At 38.8% G+C, this 27,360-nt stretch overlaps 1 long non-coding RNA gene and 1 pseudogene across 1 annotated transcript in view; both read left to right on the plus strand.

Moving 5' to 3' along the window:
• The window catches only part of LOC134484046 (uncharacterized), an 83,516-nt gene extending 67,590 nt beyond the window's left edge, over positions 1-15,926 (plus strand). Inside the window, exons 2-3 of the long non-coding RNA XR_010061365.1 lie at positions 10,653-10,765; positions 15,275-15,926. This is a non-coding gene — a long non-coding RNA (uncharacterized LOC134484046). The remainder of the gene's footprint in view (positions 1-10,652; positions 10,766-15,274) is intronic.
• Rps9-ps3 (ribosomal protein S9, pseudogene 3) lies at positions 1,559-2,507 on the plus strand (annotated as a pseudogene).
• Positions 15,927-27,360: the final 11,434 nt, after the last annotated feature.

Below are 27,360 nucleotides of genomic sequence, written 5' to 3' on the forward strand. Positions count from 1 at the left end.
TCTTTCAGGCTGTTGAGATAGCTGAGCAGTTAAGAGCACTGGCTGTTCCTCTAGAAGTCTTGAGTTCAATTCCCAGCAACCACATAGTGGCTCACAATTATCTATAAGGGGGTCTGATGCCCTTTCCTGGCATTTCAATATATGTGCAACAGAGCACTCATACATTAAATGAATACATTTTAAAAAGGAATATTTCTTTCCATTCTTTCATTTTAAGGTGGTGCCAACCATTAGATTTGATGTGAGTTTATTACAGAAAATAGAAACATGGATTTTGTTTCTTAATCCATGTTGCCAGCCTGCATCTTTCATTCGTAGAATTGAGGCCATTATATTTAAAGTTATTATTGAAAGATATGTGTGAGTTGCTCTCATTTTGTTGGTGGTGGCTTTGTTGTCTCAGTCAGGCTTTGTGTTTCAGTAATTATGGATTCATTTTTTTTCTTTGTACATTCTCTTAGCTATGTTTATTCCTTTGTTTACCCTAATGTATTGCTTTTTGTATTATGTTTAGGGTTGATCTGCTGCACAGGAATTCTTTTAGCCTATTTGAACAATGGAGCATTTTTTTTGTCCTTCTACTACAACAGATAGTTTTATTAGGCACAATAGTTTAGGTTGGCAGTAATGGGCTTTTAGAACTTGGAGTGCAATATTTCAGGCCCTTCTAGCTTTTAGAGTTTAATGAGAAATTAAATGTTATTCTGATGGGTTTTTCCTTATATGTGACTTGTGTTTTTCTCATTTAGCTTTCAATATGCTTTCTATGTAATGTATACTTAGTGTTTTAACTATCCTATGTGTGCTGGTTTGGATAAGAATGGCCCCCATAGCCTCATATATTTGAATGTTTCCTTCCTAATTGTTTAGTTTAGGAGGTATGGCCTTATTGGAAGAGCTGGATCACTGGGGTGGACTTTGAGGTTTCAAAAACCCATACCAGGCCCAATCTTTCTGCCTCTGTTCCTCTCTACCTCTCTCTGTGTCTCTCTGTTTGTTTCTGTCTCATTGTCTACCTGCCTGTCTGTCTCTGTCTCTCTGCACCAGCCCCTGTGTCTGTCTGCCTGCCTGTCTCTCCCTCCAACAATTGCTGCTTGCAGATTAGGTTGTAAGCTCCTAGCTGCTGCTCCAGCACCATGCTTGCCAGCCTGCTGCCATGTTTCTTCCTGCCATGATGGTCGTGAATTCACCCTATGAAACGGCAAGCAATCCTCCCAATTAAATACTTTCTTCTATAAGTTGTCTTGGTCATTGGTGCCTCTTTGTAGCAGTAGAATGCTAACTAAAATACTGTGCTGTGGAGTATTTCTTTTCTCTTCTTTTCTATTTGATGTTTTGTGTACTTCTTGTGACTGTATAGTTATGGCTTTTTTAGTTTGGGGGAGGCTTTCTTCTATGATCTCATTGAACATATAGTCTACATCATTGATATGCGAGTCTTCTCCCTCATCTATGCCTATAATTTGAAAATTTGGTCTTTTTAGAGTACGTGTGGTTCTTGATTTAGCTTGGTAATGGTTCAATAGAGCAAGTCAATTAATTTAATAAACCACACAATCATCTCAATATATGCAAAAAAGGACTTTGAAAATTCCAACGTGGCTCTTTTTGTCATGGACCTGAGTTCGTAGGTGCAGCGGCCTAGTGAAGTCTTCATGCCAGTCTCCAGAAGCTTGGTTTGTCTCAAAACCTATGTGACCCCACAGAGACCCTTCGAGAAATCGTGTCTCAACCAGGAGCTAAAGTTGATTGGAAAGTATGGACTACGGAACAAACGTGAGGTGTGGAGGGTCAAATTTACCCTGTGTAAGATCCATAAGGCTGCCCCAGAGCTGTTGATGCTGGACTAGAAGGATCCTCAGTGTCTGCTTGAACACGTGCTCTATTGAAGCAACTTGTTCGCCTTGGGGTGCTGGATGAGGGAGGGCAAGATGAAGCTGGATTACATCCTGGGCCTGAAGATTGAGATTTCTTGGAGAGACAGCTGCAGACCCAGGTCTTTGAGCTGGGCCTAACCAAATCTATTCATCATGCCCGTGAGCTCATCTGCCAACGTCACATCAGGGTCCACAAGCAGGTGATGAACATCCCATCCTTCATTGTTTGTCTGGACTCCCAGAAGCACATTGACTTCTCCCTCTGTTCTCCTTATAGTGTGGCCACCCAGGCCTCCTTATGGTGGTGACCGCCCAGGCCGAGTGAAGAGGAAGAATGCCAAGAAAGGCCAGGGTGATGCTGGAGCTGTTGATGAGGAGGAGGAGGATTAATTAATACCTTGTTGCATTGGAGGATTGTCTAGTTTTCCAGTTGACCAATGAAAGAGGGTTGATTAAAAAAAAGAAAAAGAAAAATCCAACATGCCTTCAGAATAAAATTCCTAGAGATTAGGACTAGAGAGACCATACCTCAGCATAATAACAGCTATGTATGACAAACACACAACCAGCATTATCCTAAATGGAGGTGAACTTGAAGCAATTCCACTAAAATCAGGAATGAGGCAGGAATGAGACCACTATGAAAAGCAAAGTTATCAGTTCCGGTGAATTTATTTATAAAACATTCTCTACATGTAAGGCTCAATGAACATTGTGGAAGAGGGCACCAAAAGATTATACAATCCGTAGTCTGGAGAGATAGCTCAATGATTAAGAGCACTGGCTGCTTTTCCAGAGGACCTGGGACCTCAATTCACAGCACATGGCAGCTCACAGCTATAATTCCAATTCCAAGGCATCTGACACCCTCACGCAGACATAGATGCATGAAAACATCAATGCACATAAAGTAAAAATAATTTTATTTAAAAAAATTTTTTGTAAGAGCCAGGTTCACAGCTGTCTGTAAGTCCAGTTCCAGGAGATCTGACACCCTAATACACACAAACATGTAGGCAAAAAAAATCAATGCACATAAGATAAAAATAATTTTAAATAAAGAAAATAAAAGACTGTAAGAGCCACATGATCAACAAGTTAATATCTTCTACAGTTGACAGAGAAACCACATTCATGAACTATCCACAATAAGCTAGGTATGGTGACCTTTACTTTTATTGAAAAATAGATTCTTTTCATACAATATATTCTGATTACACTTTCCCCTCTATAACATTGGAGCATTTATCTTCAGCCTTCTGGCCCAAAACATCTGACAGACCTTAAATGAAGCAGGAATTATGAAGGACTGGCTTTACCCTGTTTTTGCAGAGCTTAGCAGTCAATGATCTTGCATCCATTTGTCCTTTCTGGACGGCATTTTTTTCTGCAGAAAAGTTAAGGTATTTTTTTTTTTTGCACAGTGGCTATCTTGCCATAATTGAAGTAACTCCATATGAAGATCACTTGTACTCATGTTTTTTTTGAAGTGGAAGAGGGGGTAGTGTTAAGTGGAGATCTGTCTCAACATCAAAAAAGATCTTAAATTAATAAAGTGATTTTAAATGCTGCACTTTCTGGACCTCAGATGCTTTTTATAGCATATCTGAACAAGCAAACATTGCTTGTCTCCAGCTACCTATTATCTGTAGAGTGTATAAGGCATATTGGGCACTGTCCAGGCAGTAAGCTGTCTCCAACATTTCTATGACTTTTGAAAGCTGCATTCCTGTACTTCTTGCACACTCAAAAACATTTATTCCTTCTCAAATCTCTGATGGGATTGAAGACTAGATAGTTATATCCTCACAATTAAACTTAAGTTGTTTAGGATTTTAAAAGATGTTTTTTAGGATGGTAATACAAGTTAAGAAAAATAATTTAGATACAAAACTCTAACTCACCAAAATTAGATAGATGATAAAATACTTTATCTAAATTGCCAGATATAATGGACTGGATGTTATAAATGTATATTATCCCTTATAATTTTCATAATTGGTACAATTATATTTAACTTATATCTGAAAAAGGAGCCTTTTATTGGACTAAAGTGGGGAATTGTAGAGAGACCATCTTGTGTATTGTATGGATGTCTCATCTGTCAATTAAAAAGTCTATGGCCTGTGGCTTAGGCAGGAAGTAGAGGTGGGACATTGGGAGAAGAAAGCATCATGGGAGAGAAGGAGACAGAGAGTAACCTTTTAAAGAGGTGACAAGATGGTTGCCTGGTACCTGAGCTCAGTAATCAGTTACATGGCAAAATATAAGTTAAAATAAATGGATATTAGGCTGGAGAATTGGCTCAGCATTTAAGAGCACTGACCGATCTTCTAAAGGTCCTGAGTTCAATCCCCAGCAACTACATGGTGGCTCACAACCATCTATAGTGGGGTCAAATGGCCTCTCTAGTGTGTCTGAAGACAGAAACGGTATATTCATAACATAAAAATAAACAAATAAATAATTAAAAAAAATATGACCTAGTTAGAGTAGAGCCTAGCTACTATGGCCAAGATATTTGTGAATATAATTTGAGTCTGAGTCTCATTTCTGGAAGCATGTGGCTGAGAGGCAGAACTAGAACTTAACTTCAACACCCCTCCTCCAACACCTTCCAGTCCCCTCCCAACCTACTCTTCCATCCATAGGCTTTCTGTCTTTTCTTAGAAAACAAATGAGAAGGAATTCTTTAGAAGGAGTAATAATAAAATACATAAGACCCAATAAGACATAAATGAAAACAAACAAATTGGAATAATATAACAACAAAACAAGAAAAAGAGTCAAAGGAAAAGCACAGGAAATGTACATAGACAGAAATATGCAAAGAACTTGTAAGGTTAAAAAAATTTCCTGATTAACATTATGAGGCAACCTCCAAAGACGCTGTTGAGTTCATTTTGTATTGGCCATTGCCAGGCATGTGGCCTACCCTTAAGAATGGTTTGTTTCCCTTGGGGAAAACTAATTTTTCATTTGCAAATGGTTATCGTTTGGAGATAGCTTCTGGGTTAAGGATGGAGGCATGAGTCCTCCACTTCTTTTACCTCTAATCTTCCATTTGGGCAGACCAATGCAGGCCCTGACTCAAACCTTTATCTCCAGCTCTCAGAAGGCAAAAACATATAGATCTCTTTGCATTTGAGGCCAGTCTGGTTTACATAGTAAGTTCCAGGACAGCCAAGGATACATACTGAGACCCCATCTCAAAAACAAAAACAAGACACGGCCATTGCAGTGCATTGAGCTCCATAGGGACAGAGTCAGGGCAAGCAAGAGCTGGACCAGCACTGGGCGACTCTGTGCCTCGCGGAGGAAAATCAACTAAACATGGGCAAAGGAGATCCTAAGAAGCCGAGAGGCAAAATGTCCTCATATTGTTCTTTGTGCAAACCTGCCAGGATGCTTCTGTCAACTTCTCAGAGTTCTCCAAGAAGTGCTCAGAGATGTAGAAGATCATGTCTGCTAAAGAAAAGGGGAAATGTGAAGATATGGCAAAGGCTGACAAAGCTCATTATAAAGAAACGAAAACTTACATCCCCCGCTGCCCAAGTAGGAGACCAACAAGAAGTTCAAGGACCCCAATCCACCAAGAGGCCTCCTTCCTCCTTCTTGTTCTGAGTACCACCCAAAAATCAAAGGCGAGCATCCTGGCTTATCTGTTGATAATGTTGCAAAGAAGCTAGGAGAGATGTGGAACAACGCTGCCGCGGATGACAAGCAGCCCTATGAGAAGAAAGCCACCAAGCTGAAGAAATATGAGAAGGATGTTGCTGCCTACAGAGCTAAAGGAAAACCTGATGCAGTGAAAAATGGTGTGATCAAGGCTGAAAAGAGCAAGAAAAAGAAGGAAGAGGAAGATGAGAAGGAAGAAGACGAAGATGAAGATGAAGTTCAAATTGATGATGATGGTGGTGGTGGTGGTGGTGGTGATGATGATGATGATGATGATGATGATGATGATGATAATTAACTTGGCTCTAGTGCAGGTTTTTTCTTGTCTATAAAGCATTTAACCCCCTTGTATACAACTCATTCCTTTTAAAGAAAAAAATTGAAATGTAAGGCTGTGTAGGATTTGTTTTTAAACTGTACAGTGTCTTTTTGTATAGCTAACACACTAAGGAGTGTGTCTTTAGCTAGCCCTGTCCTGGTGGTATTTTCAATAGCCACTAACCTTGCCTGGTACAGTCTGGGGGTTGTAAATTGGCATGGAAATTTAAAGCAGGTTCTTGTTGGTGCACAGCACAAATTAGTTATATATGGGGCAGAAGGTTTTTTCTTTTGTTTTTTGAGGGTTTTGTTTTTCATCTTCAGTTGTCTCTGATGCAGCTTACACAAAGATAACTGTTGTTCTGTTAGCTGAGTACCACTCTGTAATTGAAAAAAGAAATTGAGGCTGTTTTGTTGACAATCTGAATGCTTCTAAGTAGATAAAATTTTATTAGTATTGTTAAAAAATTAATTTTTTCCATTTTTTTCTTTTATCGAAAAATAGATTCTTTTCTCATACAATATATCCTGATTATAGTTTCCCTTTCTTCTCTGTAGACCAGTCTGGCCTCTAACTCAGAGATCCACCTGTCTCTGTCTCCCAAATGCTAGGATTAAAGATGTGTGCCACCACCCAAGTTTCCCCTTCTTCTACTTCCCCAAGTTCCTTCCTACCTTCCCTTCACTATGGAATCACCCCCTTTCTGTTTCTCACTAGAAAAGAACAGACGTTTAAGAGATAACAACAAAACATAACAAGATCAAGTATAATAAGATGAAGCCTACTTGGAACCATCACTCCTATGTTCAAAATCATTTTTTAAAAGAAAATGTAGGTCTAGCTGGGCATGGTAGTGCATGCCTTTAATCCCAGCACTCAGAAAGAAGACAGAGACAGGTGGATCTCTGTGAGTTTGAGGCCAGCCTGGTCTACACAGTGAGTTGTAGGAGGGCCAGAGCTAGTAGAGAGACCATGTCTCAAAAAAAACAAAACAAAACAAATAAAAGTAGACCTAAAGGCAGGTGTAATGATACCCACCCACCTATAATACCAACCGTTTGGAGACTGAAACAGGAGAATTACAAGTTCTAAGCCAGACTGGACTACATAGAAAGACGCTCCAAAAAAGGGGAAATCTAACTGTAGTTTTAATATTATTTCCTCTCATATTAATAATCTCCTTTGAGACTCTTTTGACTCTATATTTTTCAAATTAGGGCTCATGTTAGATTTAAAAACATTCATGGGGCAGGAAAGTTGGCTCAACAGCTAAGCCTACTCTTGTGGAGGACCCAGGTTCAATTTCCAGTACCCCTACGGTAGCTCAAGACCATCTGTAACTGCAGTCCCACAGGATCTAATACCTTCTTTCGCCCTCCAAGGGTACCAGACATACACATAATGCACAGCTCTACATGCAACCAAGATACCCATATAAATAAACTAATAATCACAACATTCAGTAGTTGGAGACAAGAAGATTGTGAGTTCAAGTTCAGCCTGGACTATATATCAAGATTGTCATAAAACAAACAAAAAGTATCCTCAATTCTCCATGATTCATCAGAACATATTTTAATTTTGATGATAATCTAGATGTAATAATCATATGCACGTCCTATATTTGGGTGACCACTCTATAATACAATGCAGCAATATAATTTCAATAATCACATCACTACTGATTTTTTTTTTGGTTCTTTTTTTTTTTTTTTGGTTCTTTTTTTCAGAGCTGGGGACCGAACCCAGGGCCTTGCGCTTCCTAGGCAAGCGCTCTACCACTGAGCTAAATCCCCAACCCCATCACTACTGATTTTTATAAGGTTTGCTGTGAGACCTACATTTCAGTTGTTAGAGGTCTAATATACTAGCACACCCCAATCTTTGTTTCAAAATGTAGATATGAGCGCTTCTTTCTGATACCAGTAGATATTTAGGGTTACCTGAAAGTGACTCTTCAGGTTCTATGTCTAATGTATTAACTAGATGATGTAGTCAAGGTTTTGAAGCAGAAAGTATATTGATTCCATTCATGGAGCAAAAGGGTTGCAAAAGGTAAGGTTCTACTATACATTGCAAGACAATTGTTCTTTCCTGCATTAACAGATGCTCCTATGACAAGTTCTAAGACACAAGTAAGGCTATGTTCCCATTCATGAACTAAATGAACTTGAGGTTTATCTTCTGTGGTTCTAGATTTAGTTCTGTGGTCCGAATTAATGTTTCTCATGTCACTACTCCTCATGATATGGTATCCAGGCAGTTTTCAGGCCACTGAACAGATGTGTAGCTAGCCTCCATGATCCTGAGGGACCAGTAAATGTTTTCACATTTTTTCAGTCTGCAAGTACTTAAGAGCTTCTTCCCACAATGCGTATGTCACAATTTGAGCTCTTACAATGTACTAGCACACCACACACACACACACACACACACACACACACACACACACACACACACACACACACTACTTCACTCAAAGAGAAAGAAGAAAAAAAGTGGTCATCTTTTAGAAATAGAAAAAAAAAACTTGTGTGCTTTCAGAATCAGTGTCAAATGGTACCATTAAAGGCATATGGGTTTTTCTCCTTCTCTTCCTCCTCCTCTTCCTCTTCTTTTTCTTCTTTTTTCTTCCCTGATCTTCTCTGCTCACAGCATCCTGGTTGCAAGGTAGCTATAACAGTGCCAGCATAAGGGAAGTTCCTTCCCATACATTTCTTTTTATTATTCAGAGAGATCTTTCCCAAAAGTTTCTCAGAAGACTTCTTTTCAGATCTTAAGACAAAATCACACACACAGACACACAGATATACACACATACACACACACACACACACACACACACACACACACACACCTAAGCTAGCCACTAGCAAGGAGAATGAGTATATTCATACTTCTGATTGACTATTCAAATTCTACCATCATCCAATATAGTCCTGAGATAGGACTCTTTTCCTAAACACGTGATTACAACAGGACCAAAAACAGCAAGGAAGGAGATGGAACGATAGATTAAAGCAGTCACCCAGAATCATTTTCTTTACACAACTATATCCAGGTTCCCTCCTTGTGGTGTTTGGTTCAAGGGTGCTACACAGGAATTCAGAGGGTTGTGAGTGGGTGGACACTTTGACAGGTGACTGGCTATCTCCTCACTCAAACTCACTAACCAGCTCCTTTACTCTCAGTTTAAATACTAAATTCCTCAAATTTGAGCGAAGCTCAAAAAAAAAAAAAGAAAAGAAAGAAAGAAAGAAAGAAAGAAAGAAAGAAAGGAAGGAAGGAAGGAAGGAAGAAAGAAAGCTCTACAGGACTCTGTTCCTTCCTTCTCTTCTAGAAGAAAGCAGGGCGTATTCCGTCTCCTCACTAATATAAAGAAATAGTTTTCTTTTTTTTTAAAGATTTATTCATTTATTATATATAAGTCCACTGTAACTGTCTTCAGATACACCAGACAAGGGCATCAGATCTCTTTACAGATGGTTGTGAGCCACCATGTGGTTGCTGGGAATTGAACTCAGGACCTCTGGAAGAGCAGACGGTGCTCTTAACCACTGAGCCATCTCTCCAGCCCAAGAAATAGTTTTCCTAAATAATGTCTGTGTGCAGATATTATTTGGGTGGTTCACTTTATTGGTCTTGTCTCATTTTCTGTTTATACATTGTACATTAGAGGAACCTAAGTCCCTTACCAAATGCGAGGGAGTAGCTGTCTTGTTATTGCTCATAGAACTCTAGTTTTCATAACAGCACTCAGCCACGTTATGGCTACCCTTGCCTTTTCTTTATATTGTTGAGATGAGAATCAGCACTTGCTAGCCCGTAGGACTCAAGAGTAGTAGAATACTGAGTGAGGGCCAGTGAGACGGTTCAGTATGTAAAGGCATTTTCTTCCAAGCCTGGTGACCAGAGTTCTATCTCTGGGACTCACACAGTATAGAGAAACAACTCCCATGTGTTGTCCTCTGACTTCTATCTGTATGTAGTAGCATGTGCACATTTTCAACACACACACACACACACACACACACACACACACACACACACACACACACAAATAGATGTAATCATTTTTAAAGGATACTGAGTAAAATTCCTGTAGACTTGATAGAAAATATGCAGTGGTGCCTGAATTTGTCCCTGTTATATTCATGATCAAAGGCAATAACTTGATGAGAAGAAAAACACTCCTAAAATGTCTTTTCTCCACATCACCACTATTCATTTGTCCGCAGATTTCCCCCCAAGTCATTATGTAGTCTCTAGCCTGTATTCAAATACCACCAATGGCTTTATCTGGCTTATACAGGGTCAGTACAGCTTCCGAGCTCTTTAGACCTTTCTAGTTTCCTCTGATCTCACAGCAAAGTAAGATCTTGGGAAAAAATAGAACTTCTGTTTCTTTTTTATTACTTTCCTCACCTCTGATTCAGTCTATTCTGCTTTCCTCTGTTCCCCCTGAGTTAACAATGAAGAATTTAGTACCACATGACACAAAATAGCCTGTGCAAAGGTCATGTACTATTCATTTCATTTCTGGGTGTTTACTTAAACCTATTTCCTCTGGTTGGGGACTTTCCCATCGTGATTCTTGGAAGGTGGCAGAACCCATCTCTCCCTTTAGACAAAAGTGCCTCATTCAATTTCCTCCCAGGGTAGGGTTCTGAGGCCTAACCTAGTCCAGTCACTCTAGACTTTGTTTTAAGTGTTAGGGGCAAAGAACTGAGGAAAGAGCAAGAGTTGATTTTTTTTCTCTCTCTCTCTCTCTGCTCCAGAGCCGCCAAGGTGCTGCTGTGGGTCCCTCACCAGACCAGTCCTGCATTATGCTTTGAGTGCTGATCCTGGATGCAAACCTGCCTATTTTTAGCCTGCCTACTGGATCTTGAAGGTACTTAGCACGTTTATAATGAATTGTTTTGCTGCTTAAATCACACAGAGTCCAATTCTATGTACTCGAAGATCTACACTACTAGCTGCCTGTATTTCCTTTAAAGGCTTGTCTTACTTCTGAGAACACCAAAGGAACCATATTTCCAGGGAGAGTTTCTATTGAAGAAAAATCTTTGTAGATATCTGTTTTGTTGTGAATAGTAAAATTAAAGACTATAAGTCTACCCACTGTTTTCCCACACCATCTAATTCAGTGCCTGCGGCTGCATGTGTTCAGCAATGCAGGAAACCTGCATCCTGTTCAAAGAGCTTTTGCTCTGGAAAAAGACTTTATAATACTTATTAAAATAAACAGATTCATGATGTTCTTTATATAGTAGACCTGATTTCGGCAAACGGATTCTTTTCATAAGATGATTTCAATTGTGTGGAAATAGACTATTCAAGTGTAAGGAATTTAATTGATTATGAGTGTTGCAAATGACATGATGCTGTAAGTGCCTGATATTATGCCTCCTGCCTCGATGTGTAATGCCAAGGGGGTTTCAGAGTTGGTCTGGCTACAGTTGCAATCTGGGTAGCACTTCTTTAGAGATCCTGTTCCCAAATACAGACATATTCTGAAACACTAGAGATGGGGTTTTTCACAATATAAAACTTGAACAGACAATAGTCAACCAGGGAAACCATAGTTCCTCTAATACTTTTCAAACTCTTTTTTTACATCTTGACCTTAAGTTTAATAAGCAAACTCCTGGTAGTTCAGCAATGTAGTTCTGTGCATTAAAAATAGATAAGAGTGGGTTGGGGATTTAGCTCAGTGGTAGAGCGCTTGCCTAGCAAGTTCGGTCCCCAGCTCCAAAAAAGAAAAAAAAAAGATTTAAAAAAAAAAAGAATAGATAAGAGTTCAACAAGGCAGTTCAGGGTCTACGTCCACGAAAGCATCCTCCCAATACTAACCCTGTCCCTGGTTCTGTTGTTGTTGTTGTTTAATTGGTTGTTTGGCTTTGCTTTTGAGACAGGGTCTCTATACATAGTTGTGACTATCCTGGAACTTACTATGTAGATAAGGCTGACCTTGAATTTACAGAGATCTACCCACTTCTGCTTCCTCTGCTGGGCTAAAGTCATGCATCATCATGCCCAGCTACTGTTCCTCTTACGACCAACACTGAGTAATTCTGTTTTGCCTCCAGAAGTTCTGGTTCACAACAGAACATTAGCTAAATAAACTCCAAATTCTTTTCTGTATCTTTGGCTATAGAGTTTATTTTCCACCATTTTCCTATTCTAAGTTATGGGCAGTCATGTTGTCCAAAGGAACTAAAAAGAAGTTGCAGTCAGATCAAATTACAGCACAAATATGTCTCAAGTAATAGATGGATGTTCAAAGCGTGAGCAATATGATTTCTCCCTACTTGTGGAGTTTTTTAGAAGCAATTTAAGTCCCAATCCTTTCATTTTCAATTTCTTTTGGAGTTCGGTCTCAGTTAGAAGGGTCTCGCTCTGAGACATAGGCAGAAATTACATCCTGAGCTGTTGTCTACTGGAATTAGTGACATTTCTGCAGGACTTCCAAGACAGAATTAGTCCATCTGTAAAATTATTATATGTCCCAATTTCTAATAGGTGCAAAAGTAAATTGGGCTCATAGAACTTTCTCAGGACCAATGCCCCATGTATAAAATTTAGAAAAAAAACTGAGGCAAAGGGGCAACCAAAGAAATGCAGTAAATAGAATATCCCACAGAAAGATTAGCTTGATACAATTGTTAAGTCAGAATCCTTAAAAATGCTGGTTCGCTTAGATTAAAGCAGATGTTAAAGGACATAAAAATCATATGAAATGTATTTCTGGATTGACTACTGATCTGGATAAAATTATGAGGGGTATTTTTAGGTCATTCAGAAAAATATGAACAGAAGTTAGGTGTTAGAACATTGAAAATGTACTGAATTAGCAAAATTAAGGCAGTTGACTTAGACAAGGCTGAGGAACAGTAGTTGCAGTATATTTTCCACTTGGTAGGAAAAAAGAAACATTCAGAGAAGCTAGATGTGGTGGCTCAACCTTGAGAAGGTTGAGGCTAGAGTACCAGACTGAATTCAAGGCCATCCTGAGCTACACCATAATACCCAGGCCAGCTCGGAATACAGAGGCCAGAATATAGTCCAGACTGGTTCAAATCTTAGGAACTTATTGTCCATCTCTAGAGTGTAGTCATTACAGTATCTCCATACCCAGGCAGAAACCACACTTTCTGTTCACTCTTAAGGCTGCCCTTCTTCTTTGAAGTAGGCCAAACTTCCTCTTTCCTTTTAATTGTGAGAAGTGTAAAAACTTTAGAAAAGTTGGGGGTGGGGGGGAGACTGTTACTACAGAGTGGCCTAAGGGGAGCTGGAAATGGAAAATGATGGGTGGAAAAAATTAAAACACATCGTATATATGCATAAAGTTCTTAAGGAATACATTAAAATATTATTTTAAGTGCTTCAGAACGATTTGGGTGTGGTAGTCCACACTTTGAATCCCAGTAATCTGGAGGCAGAAGCAAGTGGATCTCTATGAGTTTGAGGTCAGCCTGGTGTAAGTAGTGATTTCCAGGAGAGCCAGGGCTATGTTAAAAATCCCTGCCTCAAGAGGCCAAAAATACAGGCTGGAGAGATGGCTCAGTGGTTAAGAGCACTAACTGGTCTTCCAGAGGTCCTGAGTTCAAATTCCAGCAACCACATGGTAGCTCACAACCATCTGTAATGAGATCTGATGCCCTTTTCTGGTGTGTCTGAAGACAGATACAGTGTGTACTTATATATAATAAATAAGTAAGTAAATCTTTGAAAAAGAAGACAAAAATACATAAGTAGATAAATAAAATAAAAATAAAAGCTTCATAATAATAAAGAATAATATAGTAAAACTTTCTATTCCTGTCAATCAGAATTGTAGATATTTTGTTATACTTGCTTTTGACAAGTTAAAAAATTATAGCTAGAACTAATGTGTTCCATTTAACCATCATTTACATTGATATCCTTGTCTATAAATTTTTTCAACCATAGCAGCCATCTTCTAGTAATTCATCAGATGACAGGTACAAAGGGAAAAGTGGAGAGGCACATGTTCGATATTCTCTAAGCCTTTTTGAAAACATGGAGTTGTTCCTTTGGCCACATGTATATAAATCTACAAGAAAGGTGATACTATAAACATCAGGAAAATGTGTACTGTTCAAAAAGAAACTGCCCCATAAATATCACTATGGCAAAAGAAGCTGCCCACAATGTCAACTTAGCATTACTGTAAACAAATAAGTCAAGGGAAAGACTCTTGCCAAGAAAATTAATTGTATAAATGTAGATTGAGCATATTAAACACTCTAAGAGTGAAGAAACCTTCCTGAAATAGATAAAGAAAAAGGGTCAGAAAAAAAAGGAAAGGGGTTGGGGATTTGGCTCAGTGGTAGAGCGCTTGCCTAGCAAGCTCAAGGCCCTGGGTTCGGTCCCCAGCTCCGAAAAAAAAGAAAAAAGAAAAAAAAAGGAAGCCAAAAAGAGAGACACCTGGGTTCAACTGAGGCACCAGCCTGCTCCATCAAGAGGGACATACTTTGTAAAGACTAACAGAAAGGGGCCTGAGCTACTAGACAGCCAAGTTCATGGCTTTATGTACAAAAGAGATAAGAGATTGTTAAACAGCTAAATAATATTCCATTGTGTAAATGTACCACATTTTCCCAATCCATTCATCAATTGAAGAACATCTAGAGTATTACCTTTTCCTAATTATTGTGAATAGACCAGCAATAAACATGTATGAGCAGGTGTTGCAAACCATAGCCAATCCCATCATGGAGAGGGAAGGTACACATAAAGTCCCACTCTTAACTAAAGAGCTATTGGCAATTGATAACTGCTGGAAGAAAGGGAAATAACTTGTATTAAATATATTCTATGTTATTTATATATTAATATGATAACAGATGTGTATAATATAATAATACATGATAGTTCATGTAATTTATTGATTGAAGTGAAAAATAGGACAGTTATATGGCCATTCACTGTTAACATTATCAGCTGGAAGCAGACTATGCCTAGAAAATATTGGAAGTGTTGAGGTAAAATTCATTTTCTGGATGATGAGAATGCTGTAGATAGAAGGTCATTACTTTTCTTTTTGTTGTTTTTTTTTTTCAAGACAGGGTTTCTCTATGTAATGTTCGCTGTCCTGGAACTCACCCTGTAGTCCAGGCTGGCCTCAAACTCAGAGAATCGCCTGCCTCTGCCTCCCAAGTGCTGGGTTTAAAGGTTTGAGCTACCATCACACAGTCTAAAGCCATCAATTTTTATCTCTTCTTATTAGCATTTGCTGACAGATCAGGTATATTGTTTTTCTGAAAGATAAGTTTTGCCTGTATAGCTTGATAATAAACAAGAATACCCTGTATCTGCCTATCAACACTTACGAAGAGCTTATTATAATTGACCTTCACTTTCTGTAACACTCTAGGCTCCTACTAAGAAGTAAATGTCAGCAACCAGGCATTTCTACCGCCTGTCCCCAGTGACCCAGCAACAGCAGACTTCATCACTAGCTGCCAAGATGTAACACATTCCCACTGTTGCCAGGAGTCACATATCCTCTCCCTGTACATCACCTTGTAAAAGGCCAATCCCTCCTCGCCCTGTGCTCTTTTTCTTTCCACCCTTGCTCAGAGGCAACCTCTGCGTACCCCATCCCTAATAAACCTCCCAAGTGAGATCTGTCATATGGTGTGACTTTATGGCGTCCATTGTTTAAATCATAACCATTTTCTTTATTGTGTACTTTCCTAGGGTTTCATGTATAACTTCCCTCTTTGTCTCACCTTTTTACTTCTTTATTCCTCTGATTTGATCAGCATGTCACCAAAAAATCTTTTCAGTTTTGATGCCAAAAAGTTCAGAAACATACCACAGTACGCAGCACATGTGGAGCTCAGAAGACAACTCTATACAGTTGGTTCTCTCCTTCTAGCACATGGGTTCTAGGGTTCTAACTCGGATTGTCAGGATCAACAGAAGACACCTTCACCCACACAGAGAAATTCATTTCTTTTTTTAAAAAAATCTATCTATCTATCTATCTATCTATCTATCTATCTATCTATCTATCTACCTACCTACCTGTTTATTTTCTGTGCATTGTTGTTTAGTTTCCATGTATGTCTATGTGTGGGTGTCAGATCCCCTGGAACTGGAATTACAAACAGTTGTGAGTCACCATGTGGGTTCTGGAAGAGCAACCAGTGTTCTTAATTAACTGCTGAGTCATCTCTACAGCTCCCAAGGTTCACTTCTTATCCTTTGAAACAGTTGAGATAATCAACCATGAAAGTTCTCACTCATACACAATAGCTATGCTGGCTTGCCCTCTTTATTCTGACCAATTTTTTGAGTTTCATCTCAAGAGAAAACACCGTCCATGAAAGAAAAGAGAGAGAGAGAGAGAGAGAGAGAGAGAGAGAGAGAGAGAGAGAGATGAAAGTACTTGTATGTTAATAATGTTTTTAGAGAATTAAAAAAAAACCATCTCTTTTCACTAAGAGCAAGAAACTCAGTAACTCACTTGGGCCTTTTGTAGACAACACAAAATAAAACATTAAAAAATTGCTGACAAGTATCAGTTGTTTTATCCTGACTGGAAACTTCCCAGAATAAGAAAAGACTATCATACCACATCAGTTTGAAAATCAAAAGTAGGGCTGGAGAGATGGCTCAGTGGTTAAGAGCACCGACTGCTCTTCCTGAGGTCCTGAGTTCAAATCCCAGCAACCACATGGTGGCTCACAACCATCCGTAATAAGATCTGATGCCCTCTTCTGGTGTGTCTGAAGGCAACTACAGTGTACTCATATACAGTAAAATAAAATCTTTTAAAAAAAAAAGAAAATCAAAAGTAAAAATTCAGGAGTAGCTGGGTAATAAAGTACTTGTCTGTTGTGTGCAAGGTCCTGAGTTCAGTCTTCAGCAGCACACACACACAAAAGTAAAATTCAAAGTGTGGCTTTAACCATGTATATAGCTTTTGTATCATCATAAATTTCAGCAGTCCTAAATCAAATTATCATAAGTCGGGAACCGTCTGCACTTTGAGAAGGCAAGAACGGATACTGGAGGATAATTAGCAGAATGTGACCTGATAGCTACTACCTTTTGAATCACAATGTAATCATTTCCTTCCTGCCCCTTCTTTTCTCTCCCTTGCCTGTTCCCTTTACCCTTTGAGACTTTATCAATGAAGTACGCCTCTAACCCTCTCTTTTCTTTCTTTCGTTTTGCTTTCAGACCCAGTCTTTCGATTCCCTGGCAAACCCCTCTATCTCTTGTGAGATTTATTTTTGAGAAATTTATACAACCAAGACATTCTGGTTCTTGAAAATTCATCTGTTGCTCAACATTCTTGTTGATTTTTACCTAGGCAATACTGGATAATTTCACCAATAGATAGTCTCCTACTAAATTCAATTCCTCAATTCCAGGCTTAATGCAGTCTATTACTGACTTGCATACCCTCCCCTACCCACTGCCAAATAGGTCTCTTCTTTCCTGTTTTCTTATCTTAGTCATAAAATGTGCCTAATATGTGCTCCCAAAAACATGCTATACTTGTTTTCCAGCTCCTAATTGGGTTGCCTTGAAAACTGTATAAAATATATAATATAATTTACAATTAGCTTCTTAGTTTTCCCTTAAGTGTCTTCAAATTTTATGTACCTACCCAATACAATGTTACATAGTTTTAGTTTCCTATTAGTATAACAAATCACTACAAATTTAGAAGCTTAAAATATGAGTGTACTTTCTCAGGTTTCTTTAGTGCCAGAAGAGTGTACTGCCCTAACAGATTTCCAGTATCAAGGTATCAGCCATCTGGCCTCTTATTTGGAGGCTCAAGGAGGATTTGCTTTCGAGTTTCTTTGGATTGTTTTCCAAACCCAAACTCTTTCATTGGTAAGACTAAGGATTGTTTCAATGTTGGCTGTCAGCTGAGGACCACAGTTAGCTCCTAGAGGCAGACTCTCTGTCATCTTTATAGTTATCCTCTATACTACTTTAGTCTCTCCGACTTCTCTTCTGCCATTTCTCCTTTTCTGCAGTCTTTTTCTTTCTCTTTACCTTTAGGGGTTCAGGATATCATGAAATTGGGCCTACTTGGATAATCTAGTCCCATCTCCCTATCTTGCTGTCCATATCCTTAATAATACCCGAGATTTCGCTTTAATCATGTAAATATGATTGCAGTATTCACAGGTTCTAATGGCTATGAACACCTTGAGGGAAGTGATTTGCCTACAGTGTTTTCTTGTAGTCTCACCGGTGGTAGAGTAATTCCAGGTGCCTTTTTAAAATCTCTATTTCCCGCTGGTCTCATTGAGATCTTGACAGCCCCTAAGAACGAGCTATTAGAATAGCTCCCTGTTTTGTGATAAAAACTTTAAGACCTTCAGAACTTGAATATAATCTTACTTACCCTTTATATCTGTTTAGCTTCTGTTTAAATTCACATTTTTGCATGAAAATTCCTCTGATTCTCCAGCTTAAACAATATAGTTTCCTGGACCTCTCCCCCTATTGTCCCACTGTTCCTCCTTTAACAGTAAGAACAAAGCTTGCTTTGAGCTTTTCTAACATTATGGGAAACTTCAAATGTACATAAAATTAGGGAGGCTTATACTGCTACGAGTAGTATAAGGAATCAATCACTCAACTTCAATAAGGCTTTGATAATTATCAACATTTTTGTTAAGGTTAATGTTCAGTTGCAGTTCCTGGCTTGCCCCCATCCCCGACATGGTCCAGCAAATTCCATTCCTACCTCTCTCTCCAACCCCAGCCACAAACCTACAAACAGATAAGGTGCTTTTTAAAAAGCCCATTTAGATTTCCTAACATTCCTGACAACTGTCTGACCCTCACCTGAAGTCACCAACCACCCAAGCATAATGGCCCACCACCTTCCTGCGTAAGCCCAGCATGTGGCAGACACATAATTTTCCTTTGCCTACAGTCTATCAAAACTTCCACACCATAACCTGCCTGCAACTTTTTCTTGTCTTGTCCCCTTAGACTAGTGAACTCTCTTGGGATTTATTTATTTATTCCTAAATAAATCTGCATTTTTTACTTTTTATTTGACTGAGTTGGCTCATTTCCTCAGCGGATAAAACCTATCAGTTAATTCATCTACCCATGCCTTTTTGACTTGGAGAATTTTAGCTTAAACCCCAGACATCTGATTTTATGAGCAAACCACTTTCCTAGACAAGGTAGTTTTTAAAGTGTTTTTTTTTTAATTTTAATGATTTTACAACATGTTTTTACAACGTAGTTCTCTACCTCATTCCAAAAATTCACTATATCCTTTATATGGTAGGCATTCTAATTTCATTATTTGTTCTTGAAGGAAAATCACCTGTCCTTTTCTTGTTGGTTGGTTAGTTGGGTTTGTTTGTTTGTTTGTTTGTTTGTTTGTTTGTTTTTTCAAGACAGGGCTTTTCTGTGTAGCCCTGGCTGCCTTGGAACTCACTCTGTAGACCAGACTAGCCTTGAACTCTGCCTGCCTCTGCTTCCCTAAGTGCTGGAATTAATAGCACCACCTCCCTTCTTTTAAGACCGAGGTCTGAGTCTTAACATTACAAAGTCACTATTATGGTTTATGTAATTAAAAAATCTAGAGCTAGACACCCTGCAGAGAGGTAGGGAAAATTCTAGGAGCCTATAGATGTACCACAGAGATTTAGAAAAACAGGTCCTTCACAATTGTTAGATTTCCTTCCTTCTTTCCTTCCTTCCCTCTCTTTCTTTCTCCCTCCCTCCTTCCTTCCCTCCTCCTTTTTGTTCTTTAAAAATGGACTGGAGTAGAGTTGCAGCTTAGTGGTAGAACTTGTCCTAACATATACAAGGCTCTTAATTCTATCCCTAACATTGAAAAAAAGTGTTACAATTCAGAACAAGGTAGAGAAGCAGCACTGAGAGAATTCCACCTATGAAAATATACAAGATATAGTCTCTTTACTATTCTGTGGCTCACGAAGAATTTGACTATTTTTTTCAGTTCAAGTTTCAGTTTATAGTTGTGCCTGAGAAAAATGGGAAAGTGGGGCTGAGGGTGGAACTCTGGGGATTTCTGTCCTCTGATGGTCAAAAGGCCTGATTAGTAAAGCTTGGCTTTGAGATGAACATTCACCAAGACTAAACCATTCTTTCCCCATACTCTAATCCCTGCCTCAATCACAAAAGCATTCACTGCATGTCCTTACTTATAGCTGCTTTTAGACTTCAGCCATACCATAAAGTCAAAAGCACCAGAGGACTGTGTTTTTGAAGCCCTCTATGAAAGGCAGCTTTTATCCAGAGGGCCTAAGTCAGGGGGGTCACTTTAGGCCAGGAGTTTGAGGCCAGCCTAGTCAATGGAATAAGACCCCTGTTTCAAATGTTAAAGTCAGTTATATGCCTGTGGGCTCCAGACACCACACGAACTGCTGCAAACTTTCTCAAGGATACGCACAGATAACACTTTTCCTGATAACACAGTGTGGTGAATGCCAGCCACCACACTCCCACAAAGACAATTGTTTCCAAACCTGGGTGTGGCATTGAATGCCTGGAATACCACTACTCAGAAGTTTGAGCTAAGAGAATCTGGAGTTTGAGGTAACAGAAGGAGTTCAAAGACAGTATGAACACCATCTAAACAAAACATCTATTGAGATGGCTTGGAGGGTAGAGACACTTGTCTTCAAGCCTCGTGGCCTGAGTTCAATTCAGAAAGTAGGAGTGTGCATGCTGACTCCCAAAAGCTGTCTGACCTCCACACTGCACTTGCCACAGTAGAGACAAAGTTAAAGATTTAGATTGTTGTCTTAAAAGAAGGGAGGTGGAAGCTGGGTGGAGGAGGCCAATGCCTGTAAATTCTAGTACTAGGGAACTTGATTACTTTGAATGTCCCTCTGGGAGGAAGTAAGTTTTGGAGCTAATTTAAGCCCAGTTAGTGGTGGTTTGGTTTTGTTGTTGTTTGTTTGTCTGTTCTTGCCTTTAAATAATAGAGGACAAAAGGATAAAAGAGGTTTAAACAGATCCTGCACACTGGTAGCTTGTTGAAGCGATCCAAACTATGGATGTGTTTGAGTTGGTCCACCATTTTTTTTCAAAAAATATTTTTAAATTGTTAGCAAATACAAATTGGTACACTCCATATAAAAACAGTTTTTAATGGTTTCTCTAGAAACATTCAGAGATTCTGGCTGTGTGAATGTGCCCTTCTTAGTGACAGATTCAGCTGGATGGAGCGACACTACTTCTTCTAGGAAGGAGTGTAGTCCCCTACTCAGGCTTCCAAGTAAGCAGCTAGGACCTGCCTATGTTTGAGTTCATGGTGCCAGACAGTATTTGTGATTTGGACAAAATGCAAACCATACATTTATGTGAAGGTTTAATCATGTCAAATCAAGTATTTGGCGATGCGGAGAGTGCCAAGGAGATATATGCCAGAGTCCAAACATTCATGAGGGTAGAGAAGAGAAATAAGAACCCATCCATCTATGTAACAAGGTTGAAGAAATCCTTGTTGGGAAAAGCAAGAAAAAACAGGCTCCAGGCACTCGGAGCTATGAGTTTTCCTCTTAGCACGGCTTTCATTATGAAATTCGTAGGCAAATGGATGGAACTGGAAAATATCATCCTGAGTGAGGTAACCCAGTCACAGAAAAACACACATGGTATGCACTCATTGATAAGTGGCTATTAGCCCAAATGCTTGAATTACCCTAGATGGACAGAACACATGAAAGTCAAGAAGGATGACCAAAATGCGAATGCTTCACTCCTTTAAAAGGGGAACAAGAATACCCTTGGGAGGGAATAGGGAGGCAAAATTTAGAACAGAGACAGAAGGAACACGTGGCCCATACATATACAGCCACCCAATTAGATAAGATGGATGAAGCAAAGAAGTACAGGCCGACAGGAACCAGATGTAGATCGCTCCTGAGAGACACAGCCAGAATACAGCAAATACATAGGCGAATGCCAGCAGCAATCCACTGAACTGAGAACGGGACCCCCGTTGAAGGAATCAGAGAAAGGACTGGAAGAGCTTGAAGGGGCTTGAGACCCCATATGAACAACAATGCCAAGCAACCAGAGCTTCCAGGGACTAAGCCACTACCCAAAGACTATACATGGACTGACCCTGGGCTCCAACCTCATAGGTAGCAATGAATAGCCTAGTAAGAGCACCAGTGGAAGGGGAAGCCCTTGGTCCTGCCAAGATTGAACACCTAGTGAACGTGATTGTTGGGGGAGGGTGGTAATGGGGGGAGGATGGGGATGGGGAGGGGTTAGGGGGATGTTGACCCGGAAACTGGGAAAGGGAATAGCAATCGAAATGTAAATAAGAAATTTTCAAGTTAATAAAGATGGAGGAAAAAAAAAAAACAACAACAACAGGCTCCAGTGCAAATTGCAGCAAGATCAACTAGGCTGAAGCAGGTGACTACAGGAATTAATTGCAGCCAAATGTGTTGCTTGGACAACTCAGACTTCCTTGTATAACCCAATAGGCCTCTGGCCTTCCCATTGCTAAAGCAACTGATTTAGATGACAGAGTTCTGAGGTCAGGAAGGCTGATGAAGGAAAAAATAGGATTGTGGAAGCATTGTCCTGGGTTGGGTCTCTACAACATCCCACACAAGGCTACTACTGATGCCTTCTTGAAATACTTCTGGAATTAGAGATCATTATGTCTTAATCCTTAGCGCAGTGTTTCCAAACAGGTCATAAAGTACGCATAGCCTATGAAACTAATTTATTGAGATGAAATCCTGTTTTGTTTTTGTTTTTGTTTTTTTCTTTTGGTTTTTCGAGACAGGGTTTCTCTGTGTAGTCCTGGGTGGTAGACCAGACCAGGCTGGCCTTGAACTCAGAGATCTGCCTGTCTCTTCCCACAGAGTGCTGGGATTAAAGGCGAGTGCCACCACTGCTAGGCTAATTTTCCTCAATGAATAGAAAAGAATGAGAATAAAACTACTTTTGATGCTGCAATACCAAATAAGTTAGGCAATCCTAACGCATTTTAGTGAGGTACATTTATAGAGGAAAAGTAAGTACTTTTCTATGAAACCATACTGAACTGCGATGTTTCTTTTTCGGTGAATTAAGGTTAAAAAATGGAGCCATTGCCACAGGTCATAGAGACACTGGAGCCAATTGACTGGATGTGCCTAACTTCATCTCCTTGACTAGGTTTATTTCTACATTCTTTATTTTCTGGTTTTAAAAAAGTCTAATAATATACTTTTTATGGAAGTGGATATGCCAAAGCTTGGTGCGGTGTATGTTTGTTTAGAATGATAATGTGTTCTTGGGGAATTATTTCCTGGATTAAAATGCGGTGTCCTTTTAAAAAGCAATCTCTTTTAACTTGTTTTAGTATGAAGTCTGTTTTGCCAGATATAAGGATAGCAATCCCTGCTTGTTTCCTGGTTCCATTTGATTGGAGTGTATTTCTTCAATTCTTTCACTAGAAGGTGGTGGTTATCTTTACAGCTAAGCTGGGTTTCTTGTAGACAATAGGAAGATGGATTTTGTTTCCTACTTTATTTCAGCTAACCTTCTTCTTTTTACTGGGGAGATGAGACCATTAATATTATTTTCTTTAGGGGTTGGGGATTTAGCTCAGCGGTAGAGCGCTTGCCTAGCGAGCGCAAGGCCCTGGGTTTGGTCCCCAGTTCCGAAAAAAAGAAAAGAAAAAAATATTATTTTCTTTAGTACATTTTAATTAAAATATAATCACATCACTTTCTCCCTTCCCTTTTGTCCCCATAGAACCTCCTATGTCTCCTCTATCCAAATCCTTTCTGTCCCCTCCCCAAACTAATAACTTCCTCTTTCTCCAATTTCTACTGCTAGAGGTGCTGTGTGTATATGTATGTATATGCACAAATATATAGATATAACCCATTGAGTTCATTTTTATTGCTCTGTGTACTGAGCACAATATGTTAGACAACCATGAGGTGATTCATCCCCGGGAAAGGCTAACATTCTTGCTCTCAACAGTCATCAGTTGCCTGTAGTTTTGTTACTGAAAATTGTGTATTGGTTGCAGTCCTTTAATTGGCTTGCTTGCTCGCTTGGTTTGGCATTTGGCTATTTGTGGTCTTTGTAGTATTTTGTGTTTCAGCCATTATAGCTTCGTTTATTTTCTTTCTATAGCCTCTTCAGTCTGAAGTATTGATTCCAGTATTTTCTGTATAGCTGGTTCGATGGGCATGAATTATTTTATCCTGTTTGCATCATGGAAAGGTTTTCTTTCCTCCTCTACTAGCTACTATGACAATTTGCTGGGTGCTGTAGTCTAAGTTGGCGGTTGTGATCTTTTAGAACTTGGGGTGCATTGCTCCAGGCTCCTTCAGCTTTTCAAGTTTCTATGGAGGAATCAGGTGTTATCCTCATGGGTTTTCCTTCATGTGTGATTTGCAGCCTTTCTCTTCAATACTTCTCTACCCTTTCTTTGTTCTGGACACTTAGTATTTTAACTATGATATGTCAAGAGGAGTTTCTTTTCTGGTCCTATTTATTTGATATTCTTTGTGCTCCTTGCATGGGTGTGTATATGTCTTTCCTTAATTTAAGGAAGTTATCTTCTATGATCTTGTTGGAGATTGGTCTATTCCATTGACCTGGGATTTTTATCTATACTTATAATTACAAGATTTAATCTTTCTATGGTGACCCACATCCCATATTTATTTCTTTCATGTGTTATTTTAAAATTTTTCTTATTCTTAACTTATGTGTTCTAATTCCTCTACTTTATCTTCTAGTTCTAATATTCTATCTTCTATTTGATCCATTCTACTTGTAATGCCTTGCCCTGAATTTTCCAGTTGGATTACAGAGTTTTTCAATTGCATCTTCATTTTAGCTTAAGATCTCTTCAATGTTTCTACTGTGAATTCAGTTTTCAGTTCCTTCATCAACATCATTATCATTTCACTCAGATACTTGCGTTTTCATGGCGCTCTCAGGCATTTATTGTTATTTTCTTTTAGTTCATTGAGCTATTTGTTCTTACCTTTTTAAAATTCCTTGGATTCTTTGATGGTTGCTTTTTAAAGTTCTGTATCCTGGTGTTCATCTAGGTAATTGTCATTGGAGAATATTTTCATAGAAATGCTGGGTTTCTGGGGAAATATACTATCTTGGCCTTTCATATTTTCTGATTTGTGATGAGACTGAACATATGGACTTCTTTAATTGGTTGTGTGTAATATTCTAGAGTCCCTCTTCCTAGGATGGCATACATGCTGTGCAAGCAAAGAAAGCCCTGAAGGTTGGAAGTGGTGCAGGCAGGTAAAGTCTCACTGACTTTCCTGAGGTTCCAGTGTCTCACCAAGCTTGGTCCATGCCCAACTGTTGGTCTTAGGCTAGGCCTGCAGTTTGGGTCCAAGGGGGTTAGGATCCAGGAGACTCAACAGAAGGGACTAGCACACAAGGTTTGAAACTGGGATAGAGCCTTTATCTTTAATATATTTTGATGGGGCTGGAGAGATGGCTCAGCGGTTGAGAGCACTGACTGCTCTTCCAGAGGTCCTGAATTCGGATCCTAGCAACCACATGGTGGCTCACAACCATCTGTGGTGAGATCTGACGCCCTCTTCTGGTGTGTCTGAGGACAGCTACGGTGTACTTGTATAATAAATAAATCCTTGAAAAAAAAAAAGAAAGAATTTTTGAAGAAAAAAATATATTTTGAATTATAACCCACAAGCATGATGCACCATCCATTCGTTTTAGCATTTGGACAGTTCTTTCTCAACACTTTGCAGGTGTTTATCATAAAGATTTTGAATGTTTTGTTAGCTTTTCACCCACATTCTAAAATTTTTGAGTCATCAAAAGTTGTTAGTATACACTGGGGCATGGCGGTGCAAGCCTTTAATCCCAGCACTTAGGAGGGAGGTGGATCTTGGTGACTTTGAGGCCAGCTGGGTCCATACAGTGAGTTCCAGGACAGCCAGAAGTGAGACCCTGTGTCAAAAAACAATGAAAATAGTTATTAGGACAGAAAAATTTGGTTTCTATGTGTTAATATTACATTAACAAACCTTTCCAAATTTACTAGAGGTGTGTGTGTGTGTGTGTGTGTATGATATTTGAGATTTTCCATGGAAGCACTTATACAATGTGAATAGGGATGACATTTTTCTTTGCTCCTGTCTCCTCTTTTTTTAACTGCCAAATTTGAACAAAACCTGATAGAAGGTGATGAACAAAGCTGTAATAAATACCTGTAAATTTCTAAGCTACTTAGGTGTCACTTTATAACAAATTGATTAAAAATATCCTTATAGGACTAGGGATACAACTCAGTGAGAGAATGGTTGCCTAGCATACACGAGGCCTTGAGTGTGATTTGAATACTGAAGGGAAAAGTCATTTTATAGAGATTTATCATGTGCTCTGGAAAAATATCAAAACATTTAAGTAATAAATATTACAAAACTACCGAGTACTTCACAACATACCAAAGACTGTTCCACTAATCACAAAAAATAATACTTAAGAGATAGAGATATGCATGGGTTATATTATTCCTCTATTCTATAACAAAAAGAGGATTTGAAGCGTATAATAAATCAACATATGTAAATCATAAATATATACATATGTGTGCACATCTCTCTATATAAACATATATATTATTATCTCCCCTTCTTGTTTAAAACTTTATAATTCATATGTGTGTGAATGCATAGGTCAAGAAAGATCTAAAATACAAAATATACTATTAACAGTTAACTTTATTTGAATAGTTTGTAGTTTTATCTGGCATTCTGTAATCAATGACAATAGATATGCATGCATCAAAAATGACAATGTGATATTTGAAAGGACAAAATCTCTTTAAATATGTAAAGAGAGTTATTGTTAAAGAGTAATATCTACTAAGGATATCTAGTTGTGAGTGCACATAACAGAGTATCAATCAAAAATTGTATATAAACATGATAGTTGGAAAAATACGTATTTTAACATAAGCATTATTTATAATTGTGAGATCACTTAGATTTATAAAATATAAAATTTAAATCATTTTTGGCTGTTAACTTGTAACTATAAAACACAAGCAAATGTACAAACACAATAATATAAAGCCAACTAAATTGAAGTTTCTGGTTTAATATGATATAAAATATTGAATAATTAAACATTTCATTAGCCAGTAAGATGAAAATACAATGACTTTTTAATTTTTTTGTTTGTTTTCTTTTAAGACAGGGTTTCTTCATGTAGCCCTGGATGTCTTGGAACTCTGTAGACCAGGCGGGCCTCAAATTCACAGAGATCTTCTTGCCTCTGCTCCAAGTGTTGGGATTAAAGGTATATGCCATCACTGCCTGGTATTTTTAAGGGGTTTTTTGGTTCATAATTTCTTAATATATGTTGATCATATTCTTTCCCCTCCCTTAACTCCTCCCAGATCCTTCCTAACTTTTTTTTTTCGGAGCTGGGGACCGAACCCAGGGCCTTGCGCTTGCTAGGCAAGCG

Source organism: Rattus norvegicus, chromosome X (assembly GCF_036323735.1).
Source record: "Rattus norvegicus strain BN/NHsdMcwi chromosome X, GRCr8, whole genome shotgun sequence".
Taxonomy (NCBI): Eukaryota; Metazoa; Chordata; class Mammalia; order Rodentia; family Muridae; genus Rattus; species Rattus norvegicus.